At 39.1% G+C, this 15,373-nt stretch overlaps 1 protein-coding gene and 1 pseudogene across 5 annotated transcripts in view; both read left to right on the top strand.

Annotated features, from left to right (window-relative positions):
• The window catches only part of Frmd5 (FERM domain containing 5), a 234,309-nt gene that overhangs the window by 55,048 nt on the left and 163,888 nt on the right, over window positions 1–15,373 (top strand). The gene's annotated exons all lie outside the window — the stretch shown is intronic.
• Window positions 3,776–14,641, top strand: LOC138816142 (protein phosphatase inhibitor 2-like; annotated as a pseudogene).

Raw genomic sequence — 15,373 nt, 5'->3', positions numbered from 1 at the left:
GGCTTTTTCTGCTTATGTGGTGCTGAGGAATCGAACCCAGGGCCTCATGCATGTAAGGCAAGCACTCCACCACTGAGCCACCTTCCCAGCCCCAGAAATCTGAATTTTTTTAACTGTTTACAAAAAAAGACAGATTAAAAGTGGCTTAAATCCAGATGGTGATAGTACGTGGTAATGTAGTATTCCTTCTTAGTTTTTGCTTTGTTTTTATTTTTTGAGATAGGGTTTTACAATGTAATCCAGTTTGGCCTTGAACTCAACATGTTCCTGCCTCCGCTTCCTGACTGCTGGGATTGCAGGTTTGCCTAAATCTTGAAGTCAGTGGCCTTCTGTTTTTAACATAGTGACTGATTTCATGAGGAATTTTGATCTCCTTGATACAATGTAATTATTCCTTGTTATCAACTAGGAAAAAGAGTACTATTTAGTTATCTTGGATCTTGGTGAGCCATTCTGGAGGAAAAGTACCATTATCTAATAAATCAAAGGCCATAATTAAAAAAAAATACTTGTACAGGGCAGACTCTGTACAAAGCTCTGTTGATACCTTGTGAATCTCATTGGGAGAACTGGTTGAATCTGAGTTTGTAAGTATATGTAGTTAGTGTATGACGATTTCTTGCTTGAGACTGGAGCCAGAATTGGAATTTAAATGAGAGAAGTAAATGCTCTCTGATGAATAGAAGTAAGAATATTCAGTAGCATGGAAAGGTAAGGAAGGAAATGAATAAAAGATACATTCATGGCAAAGTTAGAAAAGTTAATGTGTAGTAGAATGCAGAAAGTGACTGAATTTAAACTCAAAATATTGCAGATTTTTAAAAATGATACATGAGGAAACTGTGATGAAATGTGTAGTATTAACTAAAGTTGGCCTTGTAGCATAGCAGAGGAGGAGACTGTGAACATGTTTTAGATTTTAGATTTACCTTAAAATACTGTTTCATTTACTAGTAAGGATTGACATTCCTTTATGGAAAGCCTTGACTTTGTACAATGCATACATACCTACAAGAGAAAATCTTTATAATCTCTATAAATTAACTTGGTCTGCTCTGAAACTTGGCTCAGGATAGACCTTGCTACTTATGCGGAGTTACCTGGGGTGGTTTAAGATGTGCAGAAGTTTTTCATAATTACTTCCTTAGTTTCTTCACAGTCTAAATCTGAAGTGCAGTTATTGGAATGTATGAATCCTCCTCGACTACCACCCCTAGTAAGCTTCACTAATCTCTTAGATGTTTTTCCTCTGAAGACAGTGTCACAACAAAAAAAGAGGAAGAGGACAAATTTGAATCCACAATGAACTGACAATTTAAAAAAATTCCTCTAATTTCCCAAAGTAAACCTTTAAAAGCTATGTGTGTATTTGAGAAAAAAAGGTAAGATTTATTAGTATTAAATTTAGCAACTACTTTTAATTTGGGTCATAAGTACCTTGGATGAAGGAAGTAGTTCACACTGGATAGAATCTCTGATTATACTGTTTTCCTCCTGAGATAGTCATTGTGTCCCCCCACCCAGTCCTTCCCTGGCCAAAAAGATGTCTTCATGATTTGTAATTCTTTCGACTCAAGCTCCTAAGTGTAAGGATTACAGGTATACACTACCACACTCTTCCTGTTATACTTCATATTTATTCCCATGTATACTGGTTCCCTTAAGTCTCTAGCTTTCATGAGTGGTAAGGTTCTGGTAGACCATGTTGACAGAGTTGCAAACAGAGAAGCACACTCCAGCATCCAGAAGAAACTTAAAAGGAACCTCACCCTTGACTTCTCTCAGAGAATATCTGTCTATGCCACATTTAATCTTTTAATCCACTCATCTATTGTAGGACATCTGGGCTATTAGGACATTTTTTGTTTTTTTAAGTGCCCATCCTCTGGCTGTTATGGCCCTGTAGTCATGGTGCAGGCTCTTGCTAATTTTTGTTAAAGAAAGGAACATCCTTCCTTTTCTCCTTTCTTTTCATCTTTATCCCGCCACTTCTGGTTATCACAGTGTCATGTGACTCACTGTCATATGAGAAAGGCCAGAAATCAAATAAGCTTGATGGAGCAGGGCCTACTCCCAACAAGCACTAACTTGGACCCCAGTGCCACATTATCTGTTCTGTCCAGTCAGATACTTATTAGTATAATCTAGAGAAAGGAAGAGTCTGTCTTTGTTTATTGGGTGTACTTTTTCATCCTGATGATTGCCTTAGAACCCCGATCTGTCCCTTACTTAACTACACTTGGAGCTCAGTGAAAACTGTTAACTTGGGTATGGTGCTACACACCTGTAATTCCAAATCCAGAAAGCTGAAGCAAGAGGATCATGAATTTGGGGCCAGTCTGGTTACATAGGCCCTGTCTCAAAATAAAATAACCCTACACCTACCTTTACAATTTTTTCTTGCAAGTGTTTAAGAGTTCAGGATTCCCCTCGTCTGATTTTTCTTGCTCTCTTTTCCTTTGAGAAATCCTCAAAATTTGTGATCTTTCTCTCACTGAAAATTTGAATATATTTTTAATACATTATTTAATTTAATTGGATTTGGGATGGAAAGGGTTTAGATAGGCACATAAAGTTTCTCATCTCAATCCACTCACAGCTTTTATTATTTTACATGTATCTATTTCTACATACTGTCATTCTTCTATGTTTGATTGGCTCAAAATGTTATTAAAGATATGCACATTATTTATACTTTACTAGGAGGCAAACATCCCCAGTGAAAGATAAGTTGATTTTGCAAGTCAATCCCACGTTTAAGAGGATACCATGAAATGTGAAATGGATACCTGAGTGGCACAAATGACTACTGTTTGTGATGAGAGTTGATATGGATAGCAAAGTGTATTACTTGTTTATATTAAATGTAGCACATGTGGGTAGTTTTGATATATTTCTGTGTATGAGAGGAATATATTACATTTGTTTATAATTTGACTTAAAATTCAATATTTTGTGTTTTGTATCATGGTAAGCACATTTCAGAATTGCAAAACAGACATCAAGCTGGTGGACTCCAGGCCAAATTCAGCCTACACGCCTATTTTTATTTAGTCCTTATAATATGAGCTCACTATGTGTTTTTAAAAATTGAATTTAATTGCCAAGACTTAAATGTCAAGCTATTGTACAAAGAGGTCCTGATTTGCAGCTTCTCTTGAAAAATCAGATGATTTAACAAAGTTGGGTCCACATTGCTCTATGACAATAAATTATCTGAGCTAGATAGAGGCTGCCATTGTTAGCTGGTGGTTCACCACAATTTAACTCATTCCCTATGGTCTTCTGAGCCTGTCTCTTTATTGTTTCCTTATGGATCCTTAACACTATCAGGTCTTTATAATCATAATCACTTTAAATTAGCACAAATTGTTTAGGGAAATAAAGTTCTGTAATTATCATTTTCCCTTCTTTTTGAAACACAAATATGTAATTCTATGATTTCTCAACTCTATAAATGTTTTCCCACACTGACATTATAATTTGGAGGTGGGATGTAGATCTTGACAGATAAGAAAAGTATCTTTGCAATAAAGATAGCGAGTACTGAAAGAAGAGTTCATGGAAAAGTTAAGAGAAATGCTGGCTGCCCATTCACAGGGGTCTCACTGTGCCACTCTGTGTGTGGGGGAAACATATCCACTTAAGCTTTATTTTTATTTTATTTTATTATTTTTTACTTTTCCTGATCTAATTAGTAATCCAAAGATGACTTACTAGTTTGGAAGATGCCACTGTACCTCAATGAGGACTGAGCTATTATGCTAGGCTTAGAATGCAACACGTCTGTCTCTCCAAAATTATCCAGTCTGCAGCATTGGAATTCATTTCCTCTGACACTAAGTGCCGCCAAGTTCTTTGTAACCCTCCCTCTTTCATCTTCTATCAGCGCATCCTTCATCTTTATTTCAGCATCATGCAGGTACCAGGCTGGCCTTCTTCTGGGCAGCATGGGTTGGTGGTCCTTGGGTCGTGACAGTGACACTTCTGTGGTTTCTATGACAACTGGTGCATAGGTGTGTCTGCTTTTGCGCCTCCCCTCTCCCTGTCCCAGCCCTCAGTGGCTGCCTGCAGGTCTCTGCCAGGAATCTGGGCCAACAGCCCATGGCCATCCCCACAATGGCAGCCTCTAGCGGCCCATCAAGGGAATCTTGAAGAACAAGACCTCTTCCACTTCCTTGGTGATGACCTCAGCCCAAGAGCCCTGCCGGATGGTCCAAGAGGAGCTGAGTAAAAAATCCCAGTGGTGGGATGAAATGAGCATCCTGGCCATGCATCATCACCCAGCAGGCAGAAACTATGGCCTAATGAAGGTAGATGGGCCCTGCACTCCTTATCCGCAACATGATGGGGGATGACGAAGATGCACACAGGGAATTAGATGCCATCCAAGCCGTTACTCCTGACAATTTGCTGCTGAAGGCTCACGGCCAAGGTATCTAGTTGGAGAACAAGAAACCAGTGCGGGGGAGGATACTGACCTCTCACCCGAAGAGGGGGAAGAAAAGTGACCATTTGAAATCAAAAGGAAGCTTCACTACAGTGAAGGACTGAATATTAAATTAGCTCAGCAGTTACTTTCAAAAGAACTACAAGATGAGGAAGATGGAGAAAATTCAGAGACTGAAGGTGGAGCAAGCATGAATGTTGAAGACTCTGATCAAGGATCGGCGGTAAGGGGCCAAGGGTGAAACAAATCACAAAGTTCTTAGAAGAAATCTGTTCAACGTTGCAGTTGTTTATGAAATGCAAACCCTGTCACTATAACCCACTGCTTTTTGTTCTCCACAGTACCAAAATGCACACCACTTATATATTGCCAAGAATTAAATGGTAACCTTAGAGACTACTTAGACTCAAAATGCCTGATTAATGCGTAGGTACCGAATGCCTCATAATTCACCCAGAAATTCAGTGTAATGTCATTAATCCAAAACCGCTTTATTTTTGTAAGAACACTGGTAAATTTGTATATTATGTAGGCTTTTATGTTTTAAAAGTTAAACAGTGGGGACAGAACTAACTATTTTCCATCATTTCTAGATGTGGTACCTCTAGAAAAGCTCATTGGATTTTTTTTTGTTAGATTATTTTAAAAATCAAAAGCTAGTTGGAACAATGGGATATACAGGAGGATGAATGGTCAGATGGATAGGTATTTTAACACTTATCTTCAACTTGGTCTAAGTAAGACATTAATTAAGTTAATTAGGTTGCTGTTGCAGTCAGTAGAAGGAGTCTCAAAGCTGTTGCTTGGTAGGGAGGTAGGGGGACAGAGTGAGAAAGCAGTAGAGAAAGTTGTTGTTAGCAAGGTATAATATATGCACATCTGAAATACCATGGTGGGGCTTCTTGTTATAACTAATACACACTAAAAAAAGGGAAGGAAAAAAATGAATGACAGGAAAGTGGGACAGGCTCTGTTAACAGGGTGGTACCAACAGGAGGCAGGAAGGCTAATGAGGAGGGTAAATGATGAATAAGTTCAAAATAGTTCATTTTTGTGTATGAAACATGAAATGGTTCTGGGAAGTGAGGAATGGGATAGGAGAGAGTAAATAGGGTATAGATGATGGAATACATTGTATACATGCATAGTAATGTCATAGTATAACCCCTTTCATACAATTACTGTGTGATAAGAAAATTCTTTTAAAGACTTGTTGCATTTTCTAGCCTTTGAGCTTTAAAATTCCTGTTGTTTGTATTTATAAGGAAGGAATAGAAAATTTTCTCACTTGACTGAACTGGAATTTGAATTCTAATCCTTGTACCTGATTGATATATGCTCTACCACTTGAGCCACACCCCTAATTGCTTTAGTTTTCAGGCAAGGGTACTAGGCCTCCATACTCTTATCTATGCTTCCATGTAGTTGAGATCACTAGTATATACCTCCACATCTGGCTTATTGATGGCTTTTTGCCCAGATTGGCCTCCAATCACCATCTTCATGATCTTTGCCTACTGAGCAGTTAGGATTACAGGTGTGAGTTATTCCACCCAGCCCTGATCAGTTTATTTGTTTACATAATTACAGTTATATCTTTATTCGCTTTATATACCTCACTTAATGTCGCTTTTTTCCCTACTACTTTCTATATATATACACATAAGAATTGTGAGGATTATTTTCAATATAGCAAACATTGTCTCACATTATATTTCCCACATATTGTGTTATTTGTTGTAATATAACCTCATTCTCATTTTGGCAATCAATGCCTACTAGTCCTACATGGAGAAGAGAGAACAGCAGCAGGACTATAGGCAGGAAGTAGTTTAGCTGCTCGATTTCTACACCTCTGATTTACAACTTGATAATTAAATTGCTATTATTAGTGCATTTGACTTAAGACCTTAGGAAACAACTGAGTCTTTTTCTGTATGATGAGAGAATTGCATGTAATCAGTAATACGATTGTTTATAAGTGCACAGGCAGAATTAAACCTGAACATATTTTTTAAAACTAATTTTTCTTTAAATAGTTGTACAGAGGGGTTTCAACTCAACATGTCAATTTATGTATATAATGCATCTTAATCAGTGTCAGTCCCTACTTTAGGGTAATGTAATAATATATACTATGACTGTCCTTTGTTATATTGTAGTAAGAATTATTTGGTTTTCCTGAAATGAAGTACTATACTTGGTTCCTGTGTATCTTGGTTTAATGATGGTTATATTTCTGGTCTTTTTTTTTTTTTTTGGTCTGTCATGGGGCTTGAACTCTGGGCCTGGGTACTGTCCCTGAGCTCTTCAGCTCAAGAAAAGCACTCTACCACTTGAGCCACTTCGGCCACTTCTGGTTTTTCTGGTGGTTAATTGGAGATAAGAGTCTCAGGGACTTTCCTGTCTAGGCTGGCTTTGAACCGTGATCTTCAGATCTCAGACTCCTGAGTAGCTAGGATTACAGGCATGAGCCACCAGCATCTGGCTGTCAATATTTTTATCTTAATTTTTTTGTTAGTACCAAAATAATCCATTATATAAACAGACTTTAAAGATATTTTCTATATGCTATATACAATAAATCACTGATATCCTTGGGTTATGGTTTGGAGGAAACCATTAAGGACAAACATAAATGCTCAGGAAACATAGAATATTCCTGAAAGATCATAGATAACATGCTATTGAATCACATTCAGTTCTTTATCAGTCATCTGAGAGGATATTATGAGCCTCATCTTTAAAAAATAATTTTATTTTAAAAGCAAATAGGGTGTGTAAGAGACTTGGTCAAGTTTGAAATCTAGTAAGCAATGAGCTTGGGAATTAAGTAGATTTCTGAATTTAAAAGTTCATGTTTTCAAGGTAAGTAGTAGCTTGGAGTCCAGGAAAGAGGTAGAAGCAGAAGGGTGTTCTGACTGGTCAGAAACTAGAAGGCAGCTTCACCCTAAAGTACAGATGGTTCTCTCTGAAGGTTCTTTTTTGCTCTGCTGGGAAAACAGGGTCACCTAATTAGGTGTTAGTGGTACAGAACCTTTCCAGAGGTTTGTCTGTAACAGGATGTAGTTGTAGCCTGTTCGTGAAGGAATAATCTACAAATTAATACTCTGCTTCTGTCTGGGGCAGCTGTGGGAAGAGGGGCAAAATTTGAAGATTTCTCACCAAATTGGGTAGTAAGGCCTTCTTGTCATCAGGTAAATACAAAGACATTCACTAATGAGTAAAATTAGTGAGAGTAAGGGGATTCCCTTCTTATTAAATATGTTCTTAGGATTTTTCTAAATGAAGACTGAAGAATTTTAATCAGTGAACAAAATGCTTAATAAAAGGACTTCTTATAACCAGCTGTTCAACCACTTGAATTACATCTCTGGCCTTTTTTATTTTGATTAATTTTAAGATAGTATACCACTTTTTGTTGAGGTAGAATTGGACCACAGTCCTCCACTGTGGTAGGAGTGACAAGTACATGTCAGCCCTGAGCTTTTTATAGTTTGGAATGTACAGTCTTGTGCACTTTTTGCTCAGGTTGGTATTGAACTGCAACCCTTCTGGTCTCAGCTTAGATTTCAGATGGTAAGTTACTATGCCTAGCTTTTCCATAAAATTATTTCTAAATATAAATAACAGGGATATTTTTGCATGAAGAGATTGCATGAAGATTTTGCATCAAGGATATCTATTCCTATGCGCTTACACATTACAGCACAATTTTGAAATAGAAAACTAAAGTATACGTAGATCTTTGGAAACTCCTGACATTATTGTATAAAAAGAGAGACATTCAACAAACCATTTTTCTGGTATATTGGTTTTCTCTTGTTGAGTTTTAGAATATTAGCTGGTAGGGCTGAGACCACAACTCAAGTGGTAGAACACCTGCCTACCAAACATAAGACTTTGAGTTCAGACCCTCTTAATACCAAAAACTCCCAAATAGTATCCATGTCTTTTGTAGAGACTAGAAATAAGGTGCTTATTGCCCTACTTCTTCTAAGCATTCTGAGTAGCTAGGATTACCTGGCTTACCAAATTTTTTTTTTGCGGGGGCAGGAGGGGGGGGGGAAGGGATTGGTCGTAGGGCTTGAATTCTAGGCCTGGGCACTGTCCCTGAGCTCTTCAGCTCCCGGTGAGCACACTACCATTTGAGCCACAGCACCACTTCCAGTTTTCTGGGGGTTAATTGGAGATAAAGAGTCTCATGAACTTTCCTGCCTGGGATAGCTTTGAACACAATCCTCAGATCTTGGCTTCCTGAGTAGCTAGGATTACAGGCATGAGCCACTGGTGCCCGGCTTCAAATATTTTTATTTGCAGTTTGAGGCCAGGCCTTTCTTTGATTTAAAAAAAAAAAAAAGAGACTGTCCTCTAACCTATAGAAATTTTCCACATAGAAATTACCATTATTTTTTTTTGGTGGGTTGTGGGGCTTGAACTCAGGGCTGGGCTATATCCCTGAGCTCTTTTGCTTAAGGCTAGTGCTCTACCACTTTGAACAACAGTGCCACTGCCAGTTTTCTGGTGATTAATTGGAGATAAGTCTCATGTAGTTTCCTGCCTGAGTTGACTTTGAACTGTGATCCTCAGATCTCAGCTTCCTGAGTCGCGAGGTGTGAGCCACTGGCACCCAGCTATAAAAATTATTTAAAGGGACATAATATCCAGATGATTCCGCAAATGCTATCATGTGCATTTTTGCTTTTTACATGTGTTCACATATCTTCATATGTAAGAAGTCTCCAATGGATGGTATACATTCTTTATAACTTTTGGTCAAGAAATTATTCTTTTATGAAGTCCTTATATAAAAGGATGCACATTCTGTCAGCATCCCGATGATACTGCTAACAGCTGTACCAGATATTCCTAGGGACTGTGTTTATAGACAGGATGAAACCTGGAGATCAAGAGAAAATAAATTGATTAAGCCTTTGTAGAAGCATTTTATCACTCTGCAGCATTTTTGGCAAGTGTTGAAAATGTATACTGGCAGGAAGTTTTTTTTAATTACCAAAACCATCAGATTTATTTGCTTTGGTTCTTTTCGAGTCAGTGAAATATGTGAGTGAGTAATGGAGTCTGTCCAAGAAAAAATGAGCTAAGCATTATGCCTGGCATTGTCCTTGTTGCAGATGGAAGTCCAGATGTACAGGGGCAGTCACCAGTAATCAGGCTCATGTACACAGAAACATACACACACTCCTATATGTGTTCTGCATTTATATGTATACAAGAGAGTTAAAATATAAATCAATATTTTTTGTATAGGTGGACCTTGTAATTGCAGCTGGTTATATTCTTGGAAAAGGTGTGTGTGTGTGTGTGTGTGTGTGTGTGTGTGTGTGTGTGTGTGTGTGTGTGTGTGTGTGTGTGTGTGTGTGTGTGTGTGTGTGTGTGTGTGTGTGTGTGTGTGTGTGTGTGTGTGTGTGTGTGTGTGTGTGTGTGTGTGTGTGTACGTACAGTTTTGCATGCACAGTCATGGGCTTGAACTCAGGGCTCGGGCACTGTCCCTTAGCTTTTTTTGCCAAAGCTAGTGCTGTACCACTTGAGCCACAGCACCCCACTATTTGAATAGTTTATTGGAGGTAAGAGTCTCACAAACTTTCCTACCCAGTCTGAGTCAGAACCACAATCCTCAGATCTAGGATGACAGGCACGAGCCAAGACTACCCAGTGAAAAGTAGAAGTGATTTGTAAGTTGAATTTGGTTCTCTTTAGAAGTAACATCATAGATGTTGGCTATGAAAGTAATACCTGAGTCTTTATGCAGAGGGCTATAAATGTAATATTTAACCAGCTGTTAATGATGATAATGGATATTAATAGCCAAACACTTTTCAAAGATAAATTTTCTCATTTAATTTCTCATACTTAATCTCTTCACCTTGGACATAAAGAAAACTGCTATTGAGAGAGGTTCAGTAATCTGAGGAATAGCATATAGCCAGAAAGTGCTAGAGCATGGCTTCATTAAAGGGATTAGAGAATTCCAGGGGAAATATGTATAGCAATAAAAAAAAATGCTGAAGCAAGGGAATGGACTATCTCAGAAAAGAAGAGGTGTTCTGTAGAAAGGATGGTAAAACAAAATCAGAGTAATAGTTTTTGTTGTTGTTGTTGGTTGTGGGGCTTGAACTCTGGGCCTGGGCGCTGTCCCTGTGCTCTTCAGCTCAAGGTGAGCGCTCTACCACTTGAGCCACAGCGCCACTTCCAGTTTTCTAGTGGTTTATTGGAGATAAGAGTCTCACGGACTTTCCTGCCCGGGCTTGCTTTGAACCATGATCCTCAGATCTCAGTCTCCAAAGTAGGATTACAGGCATGAGCCACCAGAGCCCAGCCAGAGTAATAGTTTTATCATCTGAAATGGTGTTAAAAATGAACTGTGTAACTTGTGGGTAGGGATGGGAGGGGAAAACTGGGAGAAAGAGAGAGAAGGAGTGACATTGTCCAATAAGAACTGTACTCTTAAAGTGGAGCTGTGGCTCAAGTGGTAGAGTGCTTGCCTTGAGCTGAAGAGCTGAGGGACAGCACCCAGGCACAGAGTTCAAGCTCCCCCACCCCACCCAAAAATTGTATTCTTTGGGGCTGGGAAGGTGGCTCAGTGGTAGAGTGCTTGCCTCACATGCATGAGGCCCTGGGTTTGATTCCTCAGCACCACATAAACAGAAAAAAGCCAGAAGTGGCACTGTGGTTCCAGTTGTAGAGCATTAGCCTTGAGCTGAAAAGCTGAGGGACAGCACCCAGACCCAGAGTTCAAGCCCCACACCTAAAAAAAAAAAAAGAAAGAAAGAAAGAAAAAGAAAGGAAAGAAAGAAAAGAAATGTACTCTTAGCCAGTTGCTGGTGGGCTGGTGGCTCACACCTTTAATTTTAGCAACTCAGGAGACTGAGATCTGAGGATCACTGTTCAAAGCCAGCTCAGGTACAAAAGTCTGTAAGATTCTTATCTCCAATTAACCATCAGAAAACTGGAAGTGACACTGTGGCTCAAGTGATAGAGCACTCACCTTGAGCTGAAGAGCTGAGGGACAGGGCCCAGGCCCAGAGTTCAAGACCCATGACCAACAATAACAACAACAAAGTATTCTTTATCTGACTTAAATAATTGTAACCTCTCTATATATCACCTTTATAATAACAGTAAAACATTTTATAAAGATAAAATTGAAAAAAATAAATAGTGTAAATCACCCATAATTCTACTCTCCTACCACAATACCCCAATCCATATTACTTTCCAGTCTTGGCCTTCAGGCAGCATATTTTAAGCCCATTAATTTTAAATGTATTTTCAGCACATAAAAATAACTTCAGCATTCCTATTTTTAAAATCTCATTAACATTTTTTATAATCTAATAGGACATTGAAAAATTTATCAGTTGAATTCAAATCATGCAGCCTCATCAGAGCTGTCGCTTCCCCCCACCCCATCACATATTTCAGCAGCATTTTACAGCTGGTGACTACAATACCAGAGAGAATAGAGTTCCAAAGGAGAGAGGGGTGTGAATGTGTGTATGAAAATGAACACATAAGGGAATGGGGGGGAAGCATTTGATGAGATCTAATTGTCAAAATGATATATTTCACATGTAAAAGATCAAGTAAAAGGATAGTACAGCTGAACCCCAGTGGCTTACTCCTGAAATCCTAGCTACTCAAGAGGCTGAGATCCATCAAGATCCAACCTGGGCAGAAAAGTCCATGAGATTCTTATCTCCAAAAGCTGAGCTACAGGCATGCATAGCTCAAGTGGTAGAGCACCACCTGAGCAAGCAAGCTGAACCAAAAGCGCAGAAGATAGCACATACACTTTATTATCACTTCTTCCTACATATGAAGAATTTAGTTTATTAAAAACACTAATTATCGCCGGGCGCTGGTAGCTCACGCCTGTAATCCTAGCTACTCAGAAGGCTGAGATCTGAGGATCGCGGTTCAAAGCCAGCCCTTACAGGAAAGACCGTGAGACTCCTATCTCCAATAAACCACCAGAAAACCGGAAGTGGCGCTGTAGCTCAAGTGGTAGAGCGCTCGCCTTGAGCTGAAGAGCTGAGGGACAGCGCCCAGGCCCAGAGTTCAAGCCCACGACCGACCAAAAAAAAAACAAAACACTAATTATCACCTTATTTATAATAACAAAGTGCATTTTAAAACACTGATTATTGAATGTCAGAGAAATTATAAACATTTTATGTGTATCAAAACTTTGCAAACATGTACATTTTACCTATGAAGAACCTCAAGGAGGGTAAGCTGAAATGTTTTTCAAGTCTAAACAGCCTTATTCCAGAAATCAATACTTCTTGAAATACTTTTAAATAAGTCAGTACCCGCACACTAGGGTATCTCTCAGTACAAAAGGAAGGGAAAAGAGGAGTGAAAAGGTAGCCAAACTTCTGAAAGCTCCGACAACTAGCTCTGATCATGGGCTAATAAATATGGAATTGTGCCTTTTGGAGTGGCAAAATTTCAGTTGTGAGTTGTATCTGAATGAAGCTATGGTTTTTCTTTTGAAAAACGTCACATGACTACTGGGCACTGGTGGCTCACACATGTAATCTTAACTACTCAGGAGACTGAGATCTGAGGATTGCAGTTTGACCCCAGCCTGGGCAAGAAAGTCTGTGATATGTTTATCTTGAATTAAGTACCAGAAAACCAGAAGTGGAGTTGTGGTCAAAGTGATAGAGCACTAGCTTTGGGCACAAAATCTCAGGGACAGTGCCCAGGTCCTGAGTTTAAGCCCTACAACTGACCAAAAGTAAAATTGCATGGTTATAAAATCCAATGATAAAGTGCATAAAGGGCTTTTGTAGATAGATAATTTTAAAAATTGCTGACTTTTATTCTAACAGTAAAGCGCTTGGAGTAACATTTCTTGGTGGACAATGAGCAAATGAGCTCTTAATAGACTTCTGTTGATTTGAGAATTTCAAATGCAGGTTATGAGACACCTCTGTAGATTAAGTCGAAGCCCTTGCCCTGGCTATATGAAGAAATGCAAAGATTCAACAGCAAATATGTACAAAATAACCTCATTTCTAGATTGTGACTTGACTTTGTCTATTTTTCTACCACTGACCTTATAATATTCCCTGCTTTGTGTTGACAGCATGCTGAATCATGGTTATGTGACTTTAAATGTATGATTACAGACCTTAGTTCCTCTTATACTCCTGGTAGGCTCTATGATACTTTGAAAAAAATAATAGATGGAAGAATAAACTCTTTAGCATAGTTTTGTGTTGCTCTTGATTGATTTTTGTAAGTCTGTCTCCTCTTACAAAAATATTTAGCTGTATTTTTGTATGAAACAATGTAACTATAGTTTTAAAACAAGTTTAGTAGAAGGAATTGTGTAATAAATATTCTCCATCCATTTAGTTCTAAGGGATAATAATAATGCTGGGTTTTCTTTTTTTTGGGGGGGGGTCCAGTTCTGGGGCCTGAACCCTGGGCCTGGGCACTGCCCCTCAGCTCTTCAGCTCAAGGCTAGCGCTTTACCACTTGAGCGACAGCGCCACTTCTGGCTTTTTTCTTTTTGCTTATGTGGTGCTGAGGAATCGAACTCAGGGCCTCGTGTATGCAAGGCAAACACTCTACCACTGAGTGGGTTTTCTTGTTAAAGCAAATGAGCATAAAAAGTAATTCTATACTTTTTTTTAAAGGTTAAACTGAAATTTTGTACTGATAGAGCTAAAAGCAGTAGGATTGGGAAAGGAAGAATAGCAATAAGTAGTGGAAACATGAGTCCTAACTCTTTCAATCCTCAGCTCACTAATAAATGACAAAATATCTTGTTAGCATACCTCCATATTTTGGGGGAGCCATTCATATCTGATAGTTTGTTGCAATGAACACATTTGCTTATGAGAAATTTTGGCTCTTCCTGTCTCCGGCTGCCGTGTTGCAAGGAGCTACAGACATGTCCTTGCATCTGCCACGGATGGTCATGAGGAAATCCTGCAGTTCCTCATCAAGAGGAACAAGCAGACTTACAGCACCAAGACCAATAACCTGAAGGCCTGCAATTCCTTCCAGTACAAGGGGCTGATCTGCTGTCAAGACTGTGGAAGTGGAGCCCATCGCCCAAGGCAAAGGGTTGTGGTGGTCGTGAAACAGGGAGCTGGTCAGCAGAAGCCAACTGCATCTTACGTGCGGATCACCCTCAACAAGAACGCATGAGCCACCCTCAGCAGCTGATAGCAGGCACATGATCTGCAAGAACAAGTACCATCCTGATCTGCGTGTGGCTGCCATCTGCAGAGCTAGTGTCCTCCTGAGCAGCCAGAAGCCTATAGTGATGAAGAGAAAGTGGACCTGCCCTACACCCCCCAAAAGCAATAAAGAGTCATCAAATCTCTCTACCACAAAAAAAGAAGCACCAGATGTTTTGGAATAATTTGATAGTCCTATTTTACTCCTGTATATGATACTGATTTTAAAAGATCTGTCAGAATTGCCAGGCACTGGTGGCTCATGCCTATAATCCTAGCTACTCAAGAGACTGAGTCTAAGGACTCATCACTTCAGTTAACTACCAAGAAGCAGAAGTGGTGCTGTGGTTCAAGTGGTAAAGTGTTAGCCTTAAGCAAAGAAGCTCAATCCAGGCCCTGAGTTCAGGACTAGGGGGGAAAAAAGGACTGAGCAACATTATTCATAATAGCCCAAAAGGGGACCAGATACAAATAAGCATCAATTTATTCATTCTAATTAGAAATGAATGATACAAAATACTTATAAAGTCAGATATTACCTAGCAATAAAAATATAGATGTTCCTATTTATAAGATGATTTCTTTGTTGCTTTGTGTGTCCCTCCCCCACGGTATAACCCCTGCTTTCACTGTATTTGATGTTGGTATAATTTGTGGAGGGGAAGGGAAAAAACAAATCATTTAAATAGGGATACAGGTG

The sequence above is a fragment of the Dipodomys merriami genome, unplaced genomic scaffold, assembly GCF_024711535.1.
Source record: "Dipodomys merriami isolate MVZ:Mamm:240054 unplaced genomic scaffold, mDipMer1.0.p SCAF_69, whole genome shotgun sequence".
In the NCBI taxonomy this organism is placed as follows: domain Eukaryota; kingdom Metazoa; phylum Chordata; class Mammalia; order Rodentia; family Heteromyidae; genus Dipodomys; species Dipodomys merriami.
Note: the sequence above shows the minus strand (reverse complement) of the source record. Positions and strands in the feature narration are given on the sequence as shown.